The 23,954-nt window shown below is 35.3% G+C and overlaps 1 protein-coding gene across 2 annotated transcripts in view; it reads right to left on the reverse strand.

The window, feature by feature from the left end:
• SLC12A2 (solute carrier family 12 member 2) overlaps window positions 1–23,954 on the reverse strand; it is a 104,190-nt gene that overhangs the window by 78,862 nt on the left and 1,374 nt on the right. The gene's annotated exons all lie outside the window — the stretch shown is intronic.

Consider the following 23,954-nt stretch of genomic DNA (forward strand, 5'->3'; position numbering starts at 1 on the left):
AAAAAAGCAGCCAATGCAACTCCAAAGAGTGCCACCCAATGTGCTGGGCAGGCACGCCAAGTTTCCACTGCCCCAGGACAATCACAGCCCCTGTCCAGGCACGCCCAGCTGAGGATTACCAGGTGTTCTGCTGACCTGGCCGAGAACCATGCTGCTCCTTTCTCATGACAATGATGAACTTAAAATTAAGTACATTTTTTGAAAATTATTTTAACTAGGCTTTGTAATGGTGAGAAAAATAATTAAATTTTTAATTAATCCTCATGTTTTCATTAATAGACATAGCTATAACCTCAAATGTGTGAAATACATGGACTATGAGTCATTTTAAGATACCAAGAATTTAATTATGAACTTTAACAGTAAACATTTATTAATAGCAGTTTATACATTTTCAAAAGAGATTCTAAAAGACATAAGTATTTTCCTTAAAGCACGGAGTTTCATAACTATTATCAACCAAAGATTATTTTACTGTACTATAAAAGGGATGTCCCAGGCTTATGGAATATGGAACTAACCAACCCCATAAAATTTTAAATTACCCCAAATTTGCAATTATTTTTAAGCTTCATTAAGATATAACTTATATACCACACAATTCACTAAAGTGTACAGGTTAATAATTTTTGGTATATCTACAAAGTTGTATTCTTATTCTCAGCATCACTACAATCAACTTTGGAATATTTTTATCTCCCCCAAAAGAAATACCTCAATTCCCCCTTCCTCTAGCCCGTCAACCACCAACCATTTTCTGTCTCTATGAATCTGCCTATTCTGACATTTCATATAAATAGACTCATACAATATGTGGGCTTTGTATATGGGTTCTTTCACTTAGCGTGTTTTCAGGGTTCATTCATGTTATAACATGTATTAGTACTTCACTCTTTTTATTGCCAGATAATATTCCAGTGTACAGATATGCTTTTTTTTTTTTTTTTCATTCATCAGTTGGGACATTTGGGCTGGTTCTATTTTTTGGCTACTATGAATAATGCTGCCATGAACAGCTGTCTAAAGTTTTTGGGTGAAAATACGTTTTCATTTATCTTGAGTGTACACCTAGGAGTGGAATTGCTGGACCATAATATAATTCTCATCTCTTCCTTTGTATGAGACTGCAAACTGTCACTTCTCATTTCAGTGAATATGTCTGCCTATTGTTAGCCCTATTCCTGCTTAAAATTAAGATGCCTATTATTCTTTCTTCTGTTTTCTGGTATGAACATAGAAAAGTAACCATTAAACTTGTTAGAAGTATGCATAAACAGTAAATACACACACACACACACACACACACACACACACACACACACACACACGAGACCAGAGGCCTATGTAGCTCAATCACAGTAACTACCTACTTCAACTCTACTTCCACTGTCTCAAACAGTAGAGTCAGGGACAATCCCAAATAATGAGAAATGACTCTGAATAGGGATTGATGATTCAACTGTTCAAATATTCAAATAAAGCCAGAACAAGAATGTCTGTCAGTTAATTCAATGAACTTTAAAGAGGAGTTCCTTAGCTTTCACCATATAATACACAGTGATCTTCAGTTTTTTAGTGAAAGCGGACTTTAAAATATATAACCTCCAAGTATTATAAGAAAATATGTCTATAATATACACAAAAAAGACATCTCTCTTCCTATCTCTGTTAAAACTAAAGATGTATGTACTTAGTAGGCTACTTTTTCCAAGGCTAAGATTTGATGTGGGTGTCATTTTAACATGCAAAAGTATGCAGGCATCCTAAAATTTTTGCTGTGGGTGTTTAAAACCGAATTCCACTTCAAAGTTGAAGAGCTAGCAGTAATTCTGCAACTAGCTGTCCACCACACTACACATGACTATGTTCTAAGAATAAAGTAAATTTGCCAATATTTTATTTTAAAATAAAGGTTATGTCCACACAAAATAAAAAATCTTCCATCATCTTCTGGCAGCTCTCTTTTTAAAAGTGTTTTACTTATCTTTAAAATACAACCCAAAAGTCAAAAGCAAGTAACTGTTTTTATTTGTAGTTCAATTAGTAGACTTAAATATAATGAAATTGGGCTCATAAATGTCTTAATTTTCTGAAATACCAGAAAACCCAAGTGGAAGACACATCTTTTGTTTCTTTAAATAAAATTGGTTTAAGAAAAATAAGAGAATTACCAGGTATGGCATTTGGTCCACAAAAAAAAGTATGAAAACCATATAATCAAGGAGCTTCAAGTCTGCAATTATGAACTATAAATTATGCTGATACAAAGGTACATAAATAAAAATCTTCACTCTGCCATTTACACAGAAGTGATGGATTTGTGTTTTTACTGTATATTCCATATTAATGGATTAAAAAAAGTAAAAACTGGAAACATAAATGATTTTATGGGTAATCTTATATTAAATGAAGCTTAACAAATTTAGAATTATTCCAGAAAATGATCTTTCAAAAAGTAGCATTATGATTTGAAGTCTCCCAGCGGGACTGAGGGTAGGAGAGAGAAAAAAAAGAGGAAGAAAGGAAGAGATAAAGGAAAGAATGGAAAATCCACATATCTAGGTCCTCAGTAAACAAAAAGGAAATGATTCAGTTGAACATGTTGAATTGGAGGAGCTATGAGACAATTAATTAAAGAGTTCTAGCAAGCAGTTAAAAAAAATGTATGACTGGAACCTAGGAGAGGGGCCAGGGATAAAATGCTGGTAAGTAAAGAAGCTATGCAAACTGATGAAAAAAACAGAAAACAGGGAGCTGAACACTTTTCTGAGCATATAGAAAATACAATAAAAGATGGAAACTCTGGCCTCCATGGTCATTACTTCTTTGCAGGATGCAGAGAAAAGGATAATTTTTACACTATGGATGATCTCTTCTCTCCCTAGTATATTCAAATTTCCACCTTAACTTGATCATTCTTTCTCCTTTAACCATAGTTAACTTTTTACTGCACTCTAACTCTAGCCAAAGTTTCTAATAGTGCAGCACATTGTTAAATGCAGGCCAACCTGGCTTCCCCTCACCACAACACCAAAACACTTTTATTAAGACATCCAATGACTTCTCGGCTGCTATATCTAATGAACATTTTTCAGTCCCTGTCTCACTGAACTCCTAAAGTAGCATCTGATACTGTTGGCCACTCACTTTCTTGAAACAACACACTCTTTCAGCCTTTTCTACCCAGCAGTTAAGTGGTAGGAGTCCCTTTAGCACTTGGTCCTACACTCATCTCCCTTGCTCATGCCATATTTCCTATGGTTGTCTTACCAGACTCATAACTTTAAACATCATGTATATGTGTCAAGTCATAAGTGATGGCGTAGGTTCATTTCCAAATCAGTCCTCCTTTGTGAGTTTCAGCCCTGTATATTAAACACTAATCTTACCACTTAGGATGTTTCATTATGTTTTTTATTCTAATCCTCACCAAAAGAGAAAAATAACTTGTCAATGTGCTATAAACAGTGACTTCTGTAAAATGAAGAGGCAAATAATTTTTCTTTTTGGATCTAGTTTTAAATTCCTGATAGTTTCAGTGAAAACACAACCATTTTCCAAATGATAGAATTCCAAAGATTAAAATGAGTCAAGGTAAATTATTTTAGGTATCTATTTTGCACAATTTTTGTATCTATTCTAGGTATCTACTTCCCTCATTCCTTTGTTCCCAAATCTACAGAAGCTAAGGGGTTCTAACATGGTCCTCATAAGTTCTGCACTGGATAGCTCCAAAGGATTTTTAAATTCTGTACTTTGTAAAAATAAAATATCTCCCAGGGTACACAGCATCTATGAAACTTCTATAGAGGACTGTTATTAACAGCTGTACCAGACTACCTTTGAAGAAGAATTGCTAAAATGTCCAGATAACTCACCTGAGAAGACATATCATTTTTTTTTTTTTTTTTTTTTTTTTAGATAAGAGTCTTGCTCTGTTGCCCAGACTGGAATACAGCGGCAGGATCGCCGCTCACTGCAACTTCCACCTCCCGGGTTCAAGTGATTCTCCTGCCTCAGCCTCCTGAGTAGCTGAGGTTACAGGCACCTGCCACCACATCCAGCTAATTTTTGTATTTTTAGTAGAGATAGGTTTTACCATGTTGGCCTGGCTGATCTCAAACTCCTGACCTCAAGTGATCCACCCGCCTGGGCCTCCTAAAGCGCTGGGATTATAAGCATGGATGGGTTTAAGCCACTGCATCCAGACTCAAATGTTTTAAGTATGAAATTGTGTACTAGACAGAGTTTTGTATTATTTAACTTTGGAAGTTTATTTGGAGGCTATTCTGGTAGAGAGGGTAGGTAAAATAGGCCAATCATTAGGTTTTTACATTATCTAGAATTTTTTTCCAATAAAAAAAATCATCATTAGCTGCTCAAGCTAGCAACTCTTTTTAATCTGTATTCCAGGTAAAACTAGGTTCTTTCTTCCCTTAGATATTTTCCTACTGCAGCTTCTGGACCCCTGGGTCTACACCCATGCTTTTTTCAGGAAGGCTTGAAAAATAAAATAATATCAAGGAATTCTTTTGATCTGTCATAAATATGTTGTTACCAACATGGTATATTTTGACATGATTAAAGAAAACATTAGTCTGATTGTTATAGAAGTAACAATCCTGTATTTTTCCATAGACCATTATCCTATTTTCCTTGAATTTTATAATCCCCCAAACTTTTATAACTTTTATCTAACTTTAAAAAGTTAGATAACTGAGAGTTCTAACTAAAATGTTTAATTTGATATAATGTTCTTTTGCTGAAATGCTGGTTTTAAAGTATTTTCTCCTGAGGGACTTTTGGTTTGCCTTTTCCCTCTGCCTGTGAAATGCACTTTGAAGATGGCTGGCTCTTTCTCATCCTTCAAGTCTTTTTTTTTTTTTTTTTTTTTTTTCGGAGTTTCGCTCTTGTTACCCAGGCTAGAGTGCAATGGCGCAATCTCGGCTCCGCAACCTCCGCCTCCTGGGTTCAGGCAATTCTCCTGCCTCAGCCTCCTGAGTAGCTGGGATTACAGGCACGCGCCACCATGCCCAGCTAAATTTTTGTATTTTTAGTAGAGACAGGGTTTCACCATTTTGACCAGGATGGTCTCGATCTCTTGACCTCGTGATCCACCCGCCTCGGCCTCCCAAAGTGCTGGGATTACAGGCGTGAGCCACCGCACCCAGCCCATCCTTCAAGTCTTAAAGGCAGCCTTCTCCTTCCCAAAACACCTAACATATCATTTCTTCTCAGTCCCTTTTACTTCCTTCATGACACATACCATACTCTGTAATTATCTTTTTATTTACTTGGTGTTTTGTAACCTATGCATTCCCTCAGTAAGTTTTAAAATGGAAGATCCACAACAGCACAGACCTTTCCTGTCATTTTTATCAAAGATATGGTAAATGAATGTTGAGCTTTCATGAGGAATCTGTTTTCCAAATAATGTCCTGAAACAGTATAGAGAAATGAGTGTCTGTTCTCAAGTCAGAGTTGGGCTCAAATCCCAGCTCTGCTACTCACTAGCAATGTGTGTGTTTTGGCAAGTTATTTAATCCCTCTGGTCCTCAGTTCCAACATATGCGAAATGGGGATATTATCTAGTCCATACTGTCTGAGAAGACGTGAGAAAATATAATAATTGTACAGAACACAAAAACTCTCATATGTTCCTGGTGAGAATATAAACTGTTAAAACAATTCCAGGGAAAAAAAGTTTGGGCATTATTTTCAAGTTGAAAAAATGCATAACTTTATCCTGGCAATTCTTCTACTCAGCATATCCTTAGAGATATACAATACTCCCATGAAGCAAGATAATTGTATAAAAACGTTCATACCAGCACTGTTTAAAATTGCCAAAAACTAGAAATGTCGCAAACATTCTTAACTGCAGAATAAAGAAATTGTAGTATATTTATACAATTGAAGATAAATAGTAATTGAAATGAATTAATTGAGGGGTGGGCACAGTGGCTCATACTTATAATCCCAGCACTCTGAGAGGCCAAGGCAGGTGGATCACTTAAGCTCAGGAATTCAATACTAGCTTACGCAACAAGGCAAAACCTCATTTCAATAAATAATACAAAAAAAAAAAAAAAGTTAGCCAGGCATGGTTGCACCTGCCTGTAGCCCCAGCTACTTGGGGGCTGAAGCCAGAGGATCACTTGGGCCAACAAAGACGTTAAGGCTGCACTGAGCCATGATCTTACCACAGCACTCCGGCCAGGGCAACAGGGTGAGACTCTCTCAAAAAAAAAAAAAAGAGTGAATTACAAAAAGACACAGCATAAATGAGTGTCACAAACTAAGAGTGAACAAAAGATGACAGATTGAAAATACGCTGTATGATTCCATTTATATAAATTTTTAAAGCAGAAAAAATCTAGACAGTCTTCAGGTATACATAAAGGTGACAAATACCATTAAAAAAAAAACAAAAACAAAAAACACCAATCCCCAAAGAAGTGATCACCGTAAGTTAGGGCAGCAGCTATTCTGTGGAAGAATTAGATTAGAAGGGGTGCACAGAGAATTTCTAGGGTGCCAGCAACATTCTATATTTTTTAATGTGGGTGGTGATTACGTAGATGTTCACTTGACAACTTACATTTTACATTTATATGTTATGTTAATTTTAGATTCCACAAAAAAATATACTTTTAAAACATGAAGTGAGAAAATGTGTTAAATGCTTAGTACACTGCCTGATATTAACAGAGTAAGAGTGCAATAAATTTTGGCTGTTATTATAAACAACAAATAAGTGATCTGCTATTCCAACTGCCCATACTGTGAGCTTAAAACTGGATGTTGAAAAAATACATAAAAATAAATACTGTAAATCGTTACTAATCTAGACTCTACTACATAGCTTCTTATAATTTGATAGTGGAAGAGTTTAACATTACCTCTGAAAGATTAAAAAAAAGCACGGACTTTCACATACAAATATGAAATCATCATTGTGCATGGTTGTGTTGAACAATTTATCAACCACACCATCTGCCAAGCCAACAGAGTATAGCACAAGCATGTGGCTTTAAAGACCAATGGTCACAGTTCTAGAAATGTTTCACAACTTCTCTGACATTAAAAATTTGTTTAATAAATGATAAACTCTTTCCTATTTACCTTAGTGGCAACTGATACACACTTTACAAAAGGAATGTCTAGGGTTAATATGAGATTACATAGTCTGAGAACAGAAACAAAACCTCTGGGCCCAGCATTACTTAAGCAAATTAAATAATGGTTAATAACAGCCAGCAGAGTGGGGATCTTTATTTTAGAGCACTAAACTAAATGTTAAGATACAATGTATTACTTTCTTGACAAGTAGCTTATTGTTGATTTAAATAAACCCAAAATTTTATTTCAAAAATATTAAAGTCCACCAAAAAATGCTACTTTCATCCTACAAACTTCTGAATTAAAATGTTATTAAAGATACTTTAAAGATCAAAATTTCTTATATGGTTTAACAGCATCTTCTTAATACTAGGTAAGTCAAAGTGTTAAATTAATATCATGAATCACAGCTAATTTAGCAACTAAAATATGTGCATATGTATACAAATTTTGATCCCAAAGTGGCTGGGTTTATTCTAACAATTGTTCTAACATTTTTTTTTAATCAAGTACTAGCCAATCATATCACATCCCAAAGCTACCAACATTTCCTATCCGTGCTGTCGGTGATTGGTGTATTCAGTGTAATGCTCCCCATACAGACTACTCTTTGAAAACAAAGTATTGTTTTATAGGAATCCAATCTGCTCTGGTTAACAATGCTCTATTAATATCCACTGGTATTAATGCAAAGCTCAAAACTCAAGTGCCACAGATAAAAGTGGACGGTGTGATCATGTGACTTTACAATGAACCAAGTCAGAACTGCTGATTACATAGAATTCAGTCCTCTATCTAGCCCATCATGTTCTTTACTAACCAAGACTGAGTGACCAAAAAAATGCATTAGAAATAGCATTGCTTCAAATCCCACACAACTTGCTAATGTCAACAAACTAAAAGCTTAAAAATATTTTGAGTTACCAGAAAACTTATATCTTCCAGTATCAATTAATAATGGTGCAATCTACATTTCAAATTATTTTAAAGATGAACCAAAAGTTGATAAGAAGATAGAGAAGTACATTTCTAGCAGCACCACAAATGGGTAAAACTCTGGAAAAGCAGTATGTACAATGAACCATGTAATTAAAAACTACATTTTAGTATACACCTGGATACATAAGATATACTTGGTTTTTCATGTATTTCTCACAGAAATTTATGATACTTCTCACTATGAATACTGGTTGAATATCCCTTGTCCAAAATGTATAGGACCAGAAGTGTTTCAGATTTCAGATATTTTTGGATTTTGGAGTATTTGCATCATACCTACTGGGGTTCAGCATCCCTAATCTGAAATGCTCCAACAAGCAGTTCGTTTGAGCACCATGTCAGAACTCAGAAAGTTTTAGATTTTGGAGCTTATCAGATTAGGGATACTCAAGCCCTATTACCTTTCCCATTTTTCATATAAGGAAACTGAGGGTCAGAGGTGAAGTCCATTTCCTAGAGGTCAAACTATTAAGCAGAAATGCTAAGAGTTAAATCCCTCATATGCTAGATAATGATGTTTCTGTCAACAATAAACTACATATACAATAGTCCCGTAAGATTATAACAGAGCTAAAACATTCCTCTCCTACTGACATGGCAGCATTGTAAGAGCGTAGTGCAATGCATTTCTCATGTGTTTGTGGTGATGCTGTTGTAACCAAACCTACTAAGCTGACAGTAATATAAAACTACAGCACATATAATTATGCACAGTATATGACACTTGATAACAATAATAAATATGTTACTGGTTTATGTACTTACAATTTTTATCATTGTTTTAGTGCCTACTCCTATTAAAAAAAAAAAAAAAAAAAAAACTAACTGTAAAACAGCCTCAGGCAGATCCTTCAGGAGGTATTCCAGAAGAAGGCACTGTTATTATAAGAAATGACAGCTCCATGTGTATAGGCCTTGAAGATCTTCCAGTGGGACAAGGTGTGGGGGTGAAAGACAATGATATGGATGATCCTGAACCTTTATAGGCCTAAGCTAATGTTTGTGCTTATGTTTTTGTTTTTAACAAAAAAGTGTTTAAAAGAAAAAAACCTAAAATTTAAAAAACAGAAAAAGGTTTATAGAATGAGGATACAAAAATATATTCTTGTACAGTTGTACAATGTCTGTGTTTTAAGCCAAATGTTATTACAAAAGAGTCAAAAAGTTTAAACAATCTAAAAGTTTATAGAGTAAAAAGTTAAAACAAGCTGAGGTTAATTTATTGAAAAATATATTTTTAAATAAATTTCATGTAGCCTAAGTTTACAGTGTTTATAAGTCTATAGTAGTGTATAGTAATGGGTTAGGCCTTCACATTCCCTCACCACTCACTCAGAGCAACTTCGGTCTACAAGCTCCATTCAATAGTAAGTATCCCACACAGGTGTATCATTTTATCTTTTACATTGTATTTTTATGATTTAGGTTTCTATGTTTAGATACTTAAATACTTACCATTATGTTCCAACCACATACAGTAACATGCTGTTCAGATTTGTAGCCTAGAAGCAACAGGCTATACCATATAGCCTAGGTGTGTAGTAGAATATGTTCTCTAGGTTTGTATCATTATGCATAATGATAAAATCACCTAATAATATATTTCTCATAAAGTATCCCAGTTGTCAAGCAACATGACTGTATGTACATGGATAAGAAACCAGAGTAAATGAAAAAGAAGCAAAGATAGGAAAGAAAATACTCTTGATAGATGTAGCTGCACTTTGTGACATCTGTGACTTTGCTTCTTTTTAATGGAGAGCTTTTCTCAATTGCATATAGCTTAAAAGGCTGAGAGTAAAGCCCTACTCACTAGAAATATCAGAAAATAGAGCCCAAAGTCAACAGAGGAATTGGAAATTAAGTGAAAATATTTAGAAAAAGTAGAATGATAGCAAGGGTAAGCCCCTGAATCTCTGCTGGCCACCAAATTACACAAATGTAGGGGAGACCACCAGGGCCAAGCTAAAAAAATAAGTACCTGGAAACCATAAAAAACAAAACAAAAACAAAACAGAACAGAGATATCAGCTATTGTATGGGGAGGAGTGTGGGTGGGGGTACAGAGTGTGCAGTATGAGCCTAGATAAAAAGTGCCTTTTAGAACCAAAAAAATAAATAAATAAAAACCCAACAATAATCTTCAGAAGAATATTTTTAAAAACAAACCCCAAAACCCAAAATCACTATAATGTAGTATCTGCAGGGCCAGTTTCCATCAAAAAAAAAAAAAAACTGCTAGGCATCCAGATAAACAGGGAAATGTAACCCACACTCAAGAAAAAGAAAAAAAGCAGTCATTAGAAATTATCTCCAAGTGGCCTATACGTTAAATTCAGAAGACAGAGACTCCAAAAATAGCTGTAATAAGTATGTTTTTTAAAAAAGGTAAATACATCAATAAGTTACAGAGATGGAATCTAATTGAGAAAGGAAAACTATATTTTAAAAGTTAGAAATAGACCTGGAATTTTTCAAGAAATTCATGAAAAAAATAATTACAATAAAAAATTCATTAGGTGGATGTAACAGCAGAATGGAAATGGCAGAAGGAAAAGTGAAAAACATCAACTTACAGATTCAAGAAACTTAACAAACCTACAAAGGATACACAAAAAAATAAAATCTTGAGGTACAAACTGCTGAAAGCCAAAGGTAAAGAGAAAATCTGGAAAGCAATGAGAAAAATAACATCTTACACAATTGGCTGACATCAGAAACAATGGAGACCAAAAGACATTGAGCTGGCATACTGAAAAGGCTGAAAGAAAGCTGTCAACTAAGAAGTCTATATCCAGCAAAGCTATCCTTCAAAACTCCAGTAAAATAAAGACATGTTTAGATAAGCAAAAACAAAGAGAACTTGTTGCCAACTGTCCTGTATTACAAGAAGTGCCCAAGGAAGGGAAGCAGTCGGATAAATAAAAAAGAATAAATCTAAATGAAAATATTTAAAAACCATACATATTTTTATTTTCTCTTTGTTTAAAGTCATGTAACTGTTGAATGCAATAAGTACAACATGTTTATCATGCAGATGACAAGAGCACTAAGGAAAGAAAAAGTACTCTTAAAATTCCTATATTTCAGCTGAAGAAATTCAATAGTCAAATAGAGTAACCACTAAAAAATAATGCAAAGAAAAAAAACTAAAAAAAAATTAAAAAAAAAAAAAAAAGCACCAAAAAAAGGCAGAAAAGGAGGATTCAAGAAAAAAAAAACAGGTAAAAGAAAACAACACATCAGGCCTAATTACAACCAAATCACAATAAATGTAAATGGACTAAATAGTGTACAAAGAGCATGAAATAGAAAGTTATGGTACATATACTTTAAAGTATTATAACTATACAAATATTCTATAGGTGCCAAAGGAAACTTTGATTACTTATTTACTAACATTACTTAATGCTAGGTAGGGAAATTAGGACATAAAATTGTAGTTTAAAGTTGCACACAAAAACGCAAGAACAGTTAAGGATTTGAGGTATTTAAGTTACTTTCTCTATTTCTCAAACTTTCTATATTATTTCCTCTTCCTCATGAAACAAGAAACATCTGAAATAAGCAATGCACAATGAAACTCTTGAAATATAATTTTAAAGTGTGGGTTTTGAAAAAGGTTAATTCCTAGACTCTTAAAATCTAATATTCTAGGAAGGCTTGAGACTGAAATTTTCCAAAATTGTACAGTTCACTGACTCTTTTTTCGTATTGGGATTTAAACATTGTCATTTTCATTAGCATTATGCTAGATGAAGATGTTGCAATGATCAAAATTCTGAGAACTTTGGTTCCACTTTTCATGATTTTCTTATCTTCTATTTCTGCAAGATGCTCTTTCTCTCTGGATCCACCTGCCAGTGTTGAGTCAGTTCCACTTCCAGCCTACCTTGGGTTCCAGAAACCAGACAGCCATATTTCTAATAACTATGTATGAAATGTAACTATACAGTCTCAAAGTACAGATGCCACGAAGCCCTTGATTGTGAATGCCTATTTGTTGTTATTGAGTTATTTTGCTTAATCACCAGTTCTTAACTTTGTTTCTTATCAGCAAATCTGCCTGATAATTGGGACTGATACAGGCAAGACAGTATAATATTTTCTTCAAACCCAATCTTGGGCAAATCTATTATCTCTAGAAATTTATAGATAAGTTAGTATTGAGGCTATGTCCTCACCAGCTGTGCCAGAAAACATTTCTCCTTTAAAATACTTACTTGCAAATACTGTGAGTACACAATTCTTGTGGCAGTTTTATATTAAACTAAAATAATGAGATTCAAATTGCTGATTAAAGAAATCAAAAGCAATATCACATTTTAATTTTCAAAGAAAAAATCTTCCTATAGAATCAAGAGTTATTTACCATAACACTTAGTTTCCAAAATATCAAGTCTGATAAGTTATGCCTGAAACTATCAGGTTTTATAAAAAAAAATAACGAGGGTAATACCTAGATCCAAATATTCCGCCATAACTCATCAGGATTCAAACTTAACTTTATTACTTGTATGTCTGATATCCCCACAGCATTTGAATAGTACTCTTAATGAGCAACATATCATGTTCTGCTCATACTTAGTGTGTAAAAACATAGATGTTTTTCTTAATCTTTTCTAATATCCAGGGTGTATCACTAAATAGTTAGGTATTAATAACTATTACCTTTCCTATATCCAGTGTTTACCACTTTCAAGTTGATACTAGCTTGAGTCTGTCCATCTGTCAACTAGCTTGCAAGGTTGTCATGCCCAGGCTACAGAAAACTCCTGAAACATATCAGATGTTTAATAATTGACAACTTAATTCAATTTAGTATACAGTTATCTAATAATTAAAGCCATATCTTTGATAGATAGTACTTATTTATATCAGGGTATTTCAAAATTGAGAATCAGCACATCAACGAAAACAAATGACTCTACTCTCAATACGGTAATCAAAGACTCAACATGGTCTAGGACACCAATTCTCAAATGAGGCTCTCTAAGAATCACCAGGAGAACTCTAAAAACCACATATACTCCAAGAGTATCAACCTGTTGAATTCCCTGGGCCATATTAGAATAACTGTCTCTGCCATACATAAAATACACTAACGTTAATAATAGCTGATGAGTTTTTTAATCGCAAAAATTTTCATGTTTTAAGAAAGTTTACAAATTTGTGTTGGGCCACATTCAAAGCCCTCCTGGGCCACATGTGGCCCACAGGCTGTAGGTTGGTCAAACTTGCTCTACGGGGTTTAATAAAACGTACTTTGCCTGTTTATAATAACAAAACACTGCACATATTCTTTGGGAAAGGGGAAACTGTCATTTTTCCCCAGGTGGTTCTTTCAGAAATTTTGGAATCACTGGCCCATAAGACAAAAACAGGGAGATCAAGACCTGGTTTCAAAAAGATCCTGCCCCACCAGGTATTAGCTTGAAGCCAAAACCACAGCCTTGCAAAATGAGACTGTTACTCCAGGACCTTCTAAAAATCCACCTACTCCAACGACTGAAGATGAAATGCAGATATGTGAGTTAAGAATGCTTTGGAAACTAACATTTTATACAATATTAAATTCTTCACTGACCTTTGAAGACCCAAATCTCCACTTTCACAAAGAGACAGATTCCACAGATTCAAACACTTCATTGAGGACCTAATGTGTTCTAGACACCTTTATTTAAGGAAGGATCCTATGCAAAATTAGAAGAACATGAGGCTCTAATGATTTTAAAATACTGGTGACTATTTAATGAGGAAGAAAAGAAGGAATAAAGAATGAAGGAAGGAAAAAAGTTCTTTTAGATATCATCTCCCTTGACAGCACTATCTAATACATCCTTCTGTGATGATGGAAATCTTCAGCATCTCCATTGTCCAATGATAACAACTTGCCAAATGTGGTTATTAAGCACTTAAAATGTGACTCAAGTAACTGAAGAACTGAATTTTTAATGCAATGTTAATTTAAAGTTAAATTTAACAGCCACAAGTTACTAGTCATTGGAAAGTACAACCCATATTACATTTAAAAATTTATATCATAGTTTGGAAGATATAGACAGGTGATGGCAGAGGAAATAGAAAAAAACTAAGTAAGATTCAATGTATGAGAAACTTTCTTATTCTTAATTTTTTGAACATTTTCCTACTAGGAAGAGATACATCCATATTCAATGGATGTAAAAACATCTGTCGTATTTTAAAAAGAAAAAAATAAAATAACAAAATAACAAAAGCTTATGCAGTAAGCTCTTGTAGGATACTGTAGGATAACTGTAGGATACTGAAAATAAATGCTAACTGAGACTTAATAATGCCTTCTCTAATCTCCAGTGCTGCCTTTACATGTCTATGATTCTGGACAGGTCATTCAGCTCTTTTGGGTCTTAAAAGTCACATGTAGAAAACAGGGTAATTTCTCTGCCAAATATCCTTTAGAGAATCTAGACAACAAACATAAGGTAAGATTCTTTTGTACCACATTAATATGTAAAGAATTAGGCCTATTATTCAATATGCATTAACTGAGGGTCTACTGTGTCAGGCCTATATTACATACCAGGGACATATGGTGATCAATCACAAAGTCAGTTTCTCATGGAGCTTGAAGTTAGCTTAAGTCAACTTAAGCAACCATGTTAAAAGATATACTGCCACTAAGTAAAATAAAGCCTCTAAGGGAAAATGAGTTTGTTCTAGACTGTAGGATGAAGGCTTCCTCTCAAAGGAAATAAGGACTGAAGTGAAATCTTAAAAGTGAAAGTTAACAGTGTGTGTACGGGATAGGGGAAGGAGTGGAAGAGTCCATGGAGAGTACCATGTACAAAGACCACATGGCCAAAGGAATGATTGTGCCACTGAGCAAGTGAAACATTGAAGAGGCAAACCAGAGCTACATAATGCAGGGAGTATTGGGTGACAATGACCAGTTTTGTTTTAAAAAGATCATTCTGAGCACAATAGTGATGGGAAAGCATAGTGAATATGAGAAGCCCAGTTACCACGCTATTGCTGCAGCTAAGTTGGTGTAACAGTAATTGTAGTTTTTGACATTATTTTCAATGTCAAAAAATATAATTACTTTTGCCCCAACCTAATAGAATGGTAGCAGCTTAGATGAAAAGAATATTTAGAAATTCAAGTTGATAGAACTCAGTGATTAATTGGATGGGAGAATGAGAGAAATATGTCAAGGATGACCCAGAGGTTTCTCACTTTTGCAGTATGATGAACAGTGGTACCATTCCAAAAGACACAGCACACACTGGCAGAAGGCCAAGATTCTTTTGTTTTTGGAGGGAATGGGAGGAAATACTAAGTTTGTGAGCTGGAGGTGACATAAAACAAAAATGTCAAGCAAGCATTGGATACCCAGAACTCAGAGAAGGAGTATGGGTAGAAGACAAAATGTTGGGAGTCATTGGACTACAGATTGTGTAGCATAAGGAGAGAAAAAAGAGGAATGAGGAAGAAGAAAATTCCAAATCAAGCCTTGAGGATGTCCAGGTCAGAGAAGAAGACTGCAAAGGATGCCAGGCTGAAAGAGCCAGAAAGGGAGAAGGAAGACTAAGAAGCCAAGAAAGTGACAAAAAAAAAACCTAAAAAAAAACAAAAAATAAAAAAAAAAAAAAAATAAAAATAAAAAAAAAAACAAACCAGCTTCCAGAAACGTGTGATAAGAATGGAGATCACTTGTGACTTTAACAAGAACTATTTAGGCAAAACGATATATAGCAGAAGCACACTTCAGCTGTTTGAGTGAAAGGTAAGGAAGCAAAGACAGCAGTTATATACAAGACTCTCAATAAGTCTGGCTGAGAAAGGAAGGAGCGAGTTTGTGCCTGGAAACGAATGAGAATTTAATAAAAGATTCTACTTTTTCTGTCAGATAGAAGCTACCCGAATTTCTTTAATGGAAGTAAACTATTGACAGGTTAAATATCCAAGAAAAAAAATAAAAATCATAGGCCCTCCGAACCAAACTGCAAAGTACTGTTTACATCTACACTGTCCAATACAATAACCAAAGGTCACAGGGAGCTACTACTTCAGCATTACTGAAATGTTTGTCTGAAGTGAGATGTGCTATACTGTATAGGAAAAACATACATGGGATTTCAAACTTGGTACAAAAAAATAAATTGAGATATCTCATTATAAATGTTTTAATATTCATTGTATCTGCAATGTTTTAGACAGTGTCAAATAAAATATATTATAAATTAATTTTGCCCGTTTCTTTCCTTTTTTAAACGACATATGTAGTTCATATTATATTTCTATTGGGCGGCACTGATAAAGACCTCAAATGGTAAAAAGCCATAATCTCAACAACTGCTAGTCTAAACTTGGGACTGGAGCCCTCAGCCCAGTAATGCTCTGTGAAGTTTCCTATCTCTTTCCAAGACACAGCCAGCCCTGTAGCCCAATTCTTGAATTGTAGCTAAATGTTTTAATCATCCCCCTTCCTCTCATCTTGACTGCTGCAACAGTTCCATTAAGATGATAACAGTTTTATCATCTTAATGATATGACAATGGTAGTGATTGATATAATGAGAGGTGTTCAGATGCTGGATGTGTTTCAAAGGTAGAATTGTTGGGATTTGCTGGTAGTCTGGATGGGGGATGTACGGACAGAGTAATCTATTTAGAAAGAAGCTGATATTAATAGAGAAGTCTGTGGGAAGGGTAGGTCTCAGATGATAGGGGTTCTCTATGTATTTCCCAACTGGAATACTCAAGCCTACCCTACCACACCACCTATACACCCCACCCGCAAGTCTCCAAAATGGCTAGCATGCCCTGTTTGAAGCTAAACTGATGGAGGAAATAATTTACACTGACCCAACAAAGAACTACCCCACAGGTTTCTAGAATTCTCAACCTAGATGAATATCTAATTTGTGACTATTCAGAAAAAGCACAGAATTTTATTTTAAAAATTAAGGCAGAGAAATTTCTGAGCCCAATGATATTACAAATGCACTAGCCATAATTAGCTTCTGCTGAGAGTCAACATTCCACTAAGCTATTTTTGCTTTTCAGCTTTCCCCCTTCTTTCAATTAGAAATCACCATGTTTTCTATCAGCTATAAGCTTTTCGTAATACCTTTAAGATAGCATTGGTAGAGATCTCAGTGAAAACTGGAAAAAGACAAAGGAGGCCCTCAGAAGATAGGAGCTTTCAAGTGAGAAATCACTAATATGTTTTTAACCTCAGTATTTTAAGTAATTTTCCTTGTTGTTCACCCTCAATGGGCTTTCACTTTGTGGAATCAACCCACTAGTTCCTCGCCCCTTTGTACAGTACTTGAAAAATGACTCGTTTTCACGGTTTTACCCGAAAAGCAAAGGCACATTTTTATGCTAAAAATTAAAAGCTGCTTTCTGAAGTTCTACTATTAAATAAACCAGTAACTGCAATTTTACCTGTTAATCTGTAGAATGAAACCCAATTTTGAGCCCACCTCCCAAACCTGCCCTTCTTAACAGACTTCCCCATTAATATCAACTCCATTCTAAATAGGGGGAAAACCCCAGTATTACCCTGTCCATACATCCTTCATCGAAACCATCAGCAAATCCCAACAATTTTACCTTTGAAACACAACCAGCATCTCAACACCTCTCATTGTATCAATCACTACCACCTCAGTAAAAGCCATTATTATCTTTATGGAACCATTGCAGTAGGTTTTAGCTGGTTTCCTGCCTTCTACTCTTGCCTTCTTACAGTATATTGCCTACACAACAATCAGAGTGGTACTTTAAAACATAAGTCAGATTATGTCACATCTGTGCTCAAAACCCTGCCTTCCCCTAAATCACTCAGAGTAAAATCCTAAGTCTTGATCATGATGTACAAGGGTCTACACTATTTGGTTCTCACTACCCACTGTCTTTCTCTGCTATCACAGACTTTTTTTTTCTGACTTTAATGCTAGGACATAGTAGCAGCAGGTTCTTCTCTTTTTCTCTCTTCTTTTCTATCTCCTAGACCTGTTCTAAGGTAACAAAGATGTTGAAGGGGACCCCTTGGGGATTACCACCACCATTTCTCTACCTTGAACACCTGAGAGTCAAATGATTATGTAACTGACAGAAATGAGAAGATGTGATTATGTAAATATTGATTATTATGACTTCTTCACTAGCATCTTTTGTGTTTTGATGCCTCATTACTTCAGTCTTGCTGACCTCCCTGTCTCTCAATCACACTAACCACACTCCCATCTATCTCAGGGTCTTGGTGTCTAATGTTCCTCTACCTAGAGTGTTCTTTCCCTGGTATTTGCATGGCACCTCCTTCTAGTGGCTGCTCACATAACAGAGGACTTCCCTAACAATGCTAAAACAGCGTCACCCCAGCCATCATCTAGCCACTTTTAATTTTCCTCATTGCTAAATTTTCTTCACAGTACTTACATGTGACCTGTTTATTATCTCCTACCACTAGAATGAAAGGCCATTACTTCGTTTTGTTCACTGCTATATCTCCAGCATTTAGAACAATGTTTTTTTTTTTGATGTTCAATAAGGATTTGTTGAATAACTGGGTTCACATTTATTTCACTTCAGCATGGAACTATACTATAGACTTCCCAAATACATATATGAAATGTATAAGGAAAAATCATTGAAAGCAAACACACTCAACACATAAAAACCAAGAAACTCTATTTTGGTCCTTTAAATTCTAGTCTAACAGGATTCTAAAATGTATAAACATAAATGTAGATAGAGAAGATTATCAATTATGATTAGTAATCTACTGATTTTTTGATCTATTTTAAATCCCAAAATTTATCTTTCCTTCAACCCAGGAAATTAAAATTTTTAAGGTAAAAATTAAAAGCTGTTTTCTTAAATTCAACTATTTAACAAACCAGTAACTATAATTTTACCTGTTTGCCACATTGTAGAACTAATTTAGTCAGTGTATACCAGGAAGAATGCATATAGCATTATGGGTAAGCCTGGCTTCAATGGCAAGTGGCATAGGTTTAGCAGGGTAGAGCCCCTGGCAAAACTGTGAAATCAGCCAAATTTGACTTTGCCACATGTAAATATTTCTTATCAGTCAGTGTCCCACCTTTACCCAGTCCTGGATACTACTCTACTGTTTCCCCTTCCCTGGTGAGACACATTCTTGTTCCTCTAGGGTGACTTTCAAGGACTAAAGCTATACACTGAAACGATTAATAGTGTGTGAAATTTCTTGACCAGATATCAACACAGCCCACTCAAAGAAGTGGCTCAGTGTTAGAAGAGATATTGTAATTTTTTAACGTTTTACTTAAAGTCCTTGTTAAGTGACAGGAACTGCTTACCTGATCTGTACATTTCATGAGCAAATCTTTATTAAGTGCCTATTCTCTGTATGAAGACAAAAAAACCACAAAGATGCTAATGAAGAAGTCATAACAGTCAACATTTAAATCATCACATCTCCTCATTTCTGTCAGTTACATAATCATACGACTCTCAGGAGTTCAAGGTAGAGAAATGGTGGTAGTAATCCCCAAGAGGTCCTCCTCAACATCTTTATCTTAGAACAGGTCTAAGGGACAGAAAAGAAGAGAGAAAATGAGAAGAACCTGTTGCTACTATGTCCTAGCATTAAAGTCAGAAAAACCTGGATGTGAAATCCAAATCCAGCTGTATTACTTTTTCTTTTGGACAGAGTCTTGCTGTGTTGCCCATGCTGAAGACCACTGGCTGTTCACAGGCATGATCACAGTGCACTCTCTAACTCCCGGGCTCAAGCAATCCTCCTGCCTCAGCCTCCCAAGTAGCCGGGACAACAGGCTCCTACCATGGTACCTATCCTCCAGCTGTACTTTCTGTATCAGTGGCTTTTAAGCAATGTCTTCTGTTTCTTTTCTTTTCTTTTTGAGATGGAGTTTTACTTGTTGCCCAGGCTGGAGTGCAATGGTGCAGTCCTGGCTCACTGCAACCACCACCTCCTGGGCTCATGCGATTCTCCTGCCTCAGCCTCCCAAGTAGCTGGGATTACAGGCATGTGCCACCACACCTGGCTAATTTTATATTTTTAGTAAAGACAGGGTTTCACCACGTTGGTAAGGCTGGTCTCGAACTGCTGACCTCAGGTGATCTGCCCACCTCGGCCTCCCCAAATGCTGGGATTACATGCGTGAGCCACTGCACCCAGCCAATTTCTTCTATTAGCCCATTTTATCTTGAGTAAAATGTGTATAAGACCTGTTTCTTAGGAATTAATGAAAATCCAACAAGCAATGTGACACATAAAAGACAATACAGTTGCTCCCTTGACCTTTCCCCCTTGCTAATGAGAAAGACAAAAATAGAGGAACCATATGGAAACCTCTGACATACCACCAGCAAAAGGCTCCTAAGCCTTGGCCCAAAGACAACTGAAAGAGTAATGCTATCTTCAAAAACAAAAACATTAGAAATTATAGTTTAACAGTCAAAATGGTAAAACAAAAAACAAAAACAAAAACTATTTTAATAACCTTTTATATCCACTCAGAGCTAATATGGATTGTCCACCACTCTACTTTCCACATTTGATAATCTTGCATTCCATCAAACACATTGAAGATGTCTATCAAATACTACCCTGTTATGCTCCACTTTTTATTTCTTCCTGTAGGGCCAAATATCCATACTTTGAGTTTTCACTGTGTGGGGGGGCAGGGGGTCTGTGTGTACGTATACACATTTTAAAATCAATTCCTGGTATTAGCTTTGAAGAGTTTCTGCCTTTTTAAAAACTATTTTCTCTTAGCTTCCCCCCAACATTGCTCTCCAGATTATTTGATAGTATGGCAGCTCTTCCTTAACTGCCTTTGCTAGGGGCTCCTCAATCTCTAACAGAACTTTAAACCATCTCCAGGTCCAATACCAGATCTTATTTTCTGTTCTCTTATCTATCACTCTCCCTAAGTAATTTAGTCCATGACTTAAAGCAACCAAACCTTTATATGTAAACATACACAACTTGGAATAAATGTCTTTACAGGCTACTCAAACAGAATAGCCTGAAATACAAACTTCTCCCAACCATCAGATCTATTCCTCCTTCAATCTTTCTCACCTTAAGCAACAGTACCAACATCTACTAAGTTTCTCAAGTTTAAAATCTGGAAGTCAGCTTCTATATCACTCCCACACCCAGTCCTTTCTGCCACCAACCTTTACTATCTCTCACCCAGACCACAGTAATCATTTTGAGTCTCTTTTCTTCCATTCTTGCCCCTGCCAATCCATTCTCCACCCAGAGCCTAGAGATGGTAAAACAAAATGGATCATGTGGCTACCTCACACAAAATTCTTCAATAGCATCCCAGTACGTTTATAATGAAAAACACTGATCTTCTTTTAGTTACTTGAATACACCACTCTTTCTCACCGCATTACCTTCATGTACGCTGTCCCATTGGTCTGGACTGTCATTATACCAAATCATTAACTTACCCTTCAGGTCTCAGCTTCAATGTCATACTTCTCAAAAAAGGCCTTCCCAAAACCCAATTAAAATTAGGTCCTATTATATCTTTACAAGTATCCTTTTCCTACATAATACCAAAAAAAAAAGTTATTATCTGTCCACCTATTTTGTTAATGTATGTCTAGGCAGAAGCAGGTTTGCTAATCACCACATAATCCCACAGTGTCACAACCATGTTGCCAACATCTAAAATACTCCCTTCCCCAATAACTATTTAATAAATGGAGAACTCATGAGTGCCGTTACTAACTAGAATGGCTATATAACACAGCAAGATGCACCAAGGATATTTATTCCCCTACAGTTGGACATATAGATAAAATGCTTTTAAAAAATCAGTGATGGATAATGAAAGGAATTCAACTGGAGGGAAGATAATCCAGTCCTTTTCCCTAACAAGTTTCTGAGGTCTTTAACTTCTTTTGTTCTTCTATAGTTCCCAACAGGGTTAGTCCCATGGTAGATACTTATGCACTTAGTAGACCAAAGTAGAGTATATGCCAATCAGTCAACTGCTAGAATTAGGTGTCACAGAAATTCTAAATATTGTAATTCACTGAAGGCTAGAATCACTAGAGAAAGTGTTAGAGAGGTAGAAGTCAATTTAGACAGTGTAAGGGACAACTTCCGGGGATCCAGCCAACCTACTTTATCACCCCACCTGTCTGTACCTCCTTCAACAGTGGTATGTAGTCATATTTGTACTACTTAACACCATTTCTTTAATCCATCTGCTAAAATTCTAAGCAAAATTATCTTCAATAATGTAGTTATTAGTCAACCCAATAAAACAGTGGCCATAAAGATTATGAGTGGCAAAAGGTAAAAAAAAATATGAAGAATTAACTACCTGTTGCAAAAATGAAACTTGATAAAATACTTTATATACTACATTCACCTAATAACATAAGAATTAAGAAAATCTAAAATTGGGATCCTAGAGTCTTCTGAAGGGCCACTATAAGAGGGAAATAATAACTACTCTAGCCATTATTTTTCAGGCACTGAACATAATCACTTTTATTGCATTTTTTCTAATTTTCATGATAACCCTGGAAAGTTCAAGCTAAGAGGTTGAGTGGCTTCTTCAACTACTGTACAGCTAACAATAGTTGTTTTTCAGGCACTTTGAACCAAAAAGTCAAGCAAAAAACACAAACACACACAATCTAAAGTTTTAGAGAACTTGAAGTGCTTCGTTGAGATAATTTAAAATAGCAAAAACTTCCCTAGGAAGTATATAAGCTCAAGATATAAAACTTTCAACTGGAAGTCTTTCTAAAATGTGTGGGCAAATACAGATCGCTTTACTGTTCACCTACTTGGCTTTGGTAAAATAAATCTAAAATATATCTGTATAATATTTTCATTAGTAAAAACGTTCTAAGAAAAGGTAAATTGCCCGTTCCTTATCTACTTTTGTCTATAGTGATTTTTGAGTTTTGAAAAGAAAAAAGAAGAGAATTGAAAGAAACTACAGGAGTATGAATAAAACAAACGTTTTAGACATTGTTTTGCTTCTGATTACGACAAAATACCGCAATGCAATAACAAGAATAGTATTATCTAAAGCTACATGACGTCAGGCTTTTAAACAATCAATAAGCTGTAAGAGTTGGGACCTCTGTAATTACCTCTGTGTGAATGTTACATTATCAAACACTGGAACAAGTACAGTCTTGTATGAAATGACTGTATGAGATCAAATAATTATATCCAAAAGAAATCACATACTGGATTTAAACTTTTCCACACTATGATCATATCAACCTATGTGATACCATCCTCTTGTTCACAAAATTCCATCAATGTAGTAATTATACACTTGTAAAGGAAAGACTTCAAGTAATCCCGGCTCATAACGAAGTTAAACATTAATAAAATCTCAAAAGTACCAATGTTATCTCAAAACAATGATATTGAACATTGAAGAAATAAGTCTTATGTGACCCTAAAAAATAGATACACAAAAATAAATGAGTTTATGGGGATGGCTTTCTATTTACAAAGTATAACTGCTTATCGCAAAGACCCCATAGGTCTTTCTGGTCATCCTCTATAGAAAAACCAATTCTCCTGTTTCCCTTACTTCTTTAAAGATTCGCCCCTCCCCCTACCTTTTTTTTTAAATATAGATCTTTCCCAAAACGTTTTCATTGCAAAAAAATAGATTTATGTCATTATCTGGAACAGTGTGTCCCAAGACTTAAGATTTCTATGATCCTTTGCATCTTCAAGATTGCAAGAATTGAGCTTTAATAACTCATAGACCGTAAACACACCCCGCTAAAATTTTCCTTCAAACACCAACGTCCCCACTCTTGGGATCCCTA

Source organism: Cebus imitator, unplaced genomic scaffold (genome assembly GCF_001604975.1).
Source record: "Cebus imitator isolate Cc_AM_T3 unplaced genomic scaffold, Cebus_imitator-1.0 Scaffold275, whole genome shotgun sequence".
Lineage (NCBI taxonomy): Eukaryota > Metazoa > Chordata > Mammalia > Primates > Cebidae > Cebus > Cebus imitator.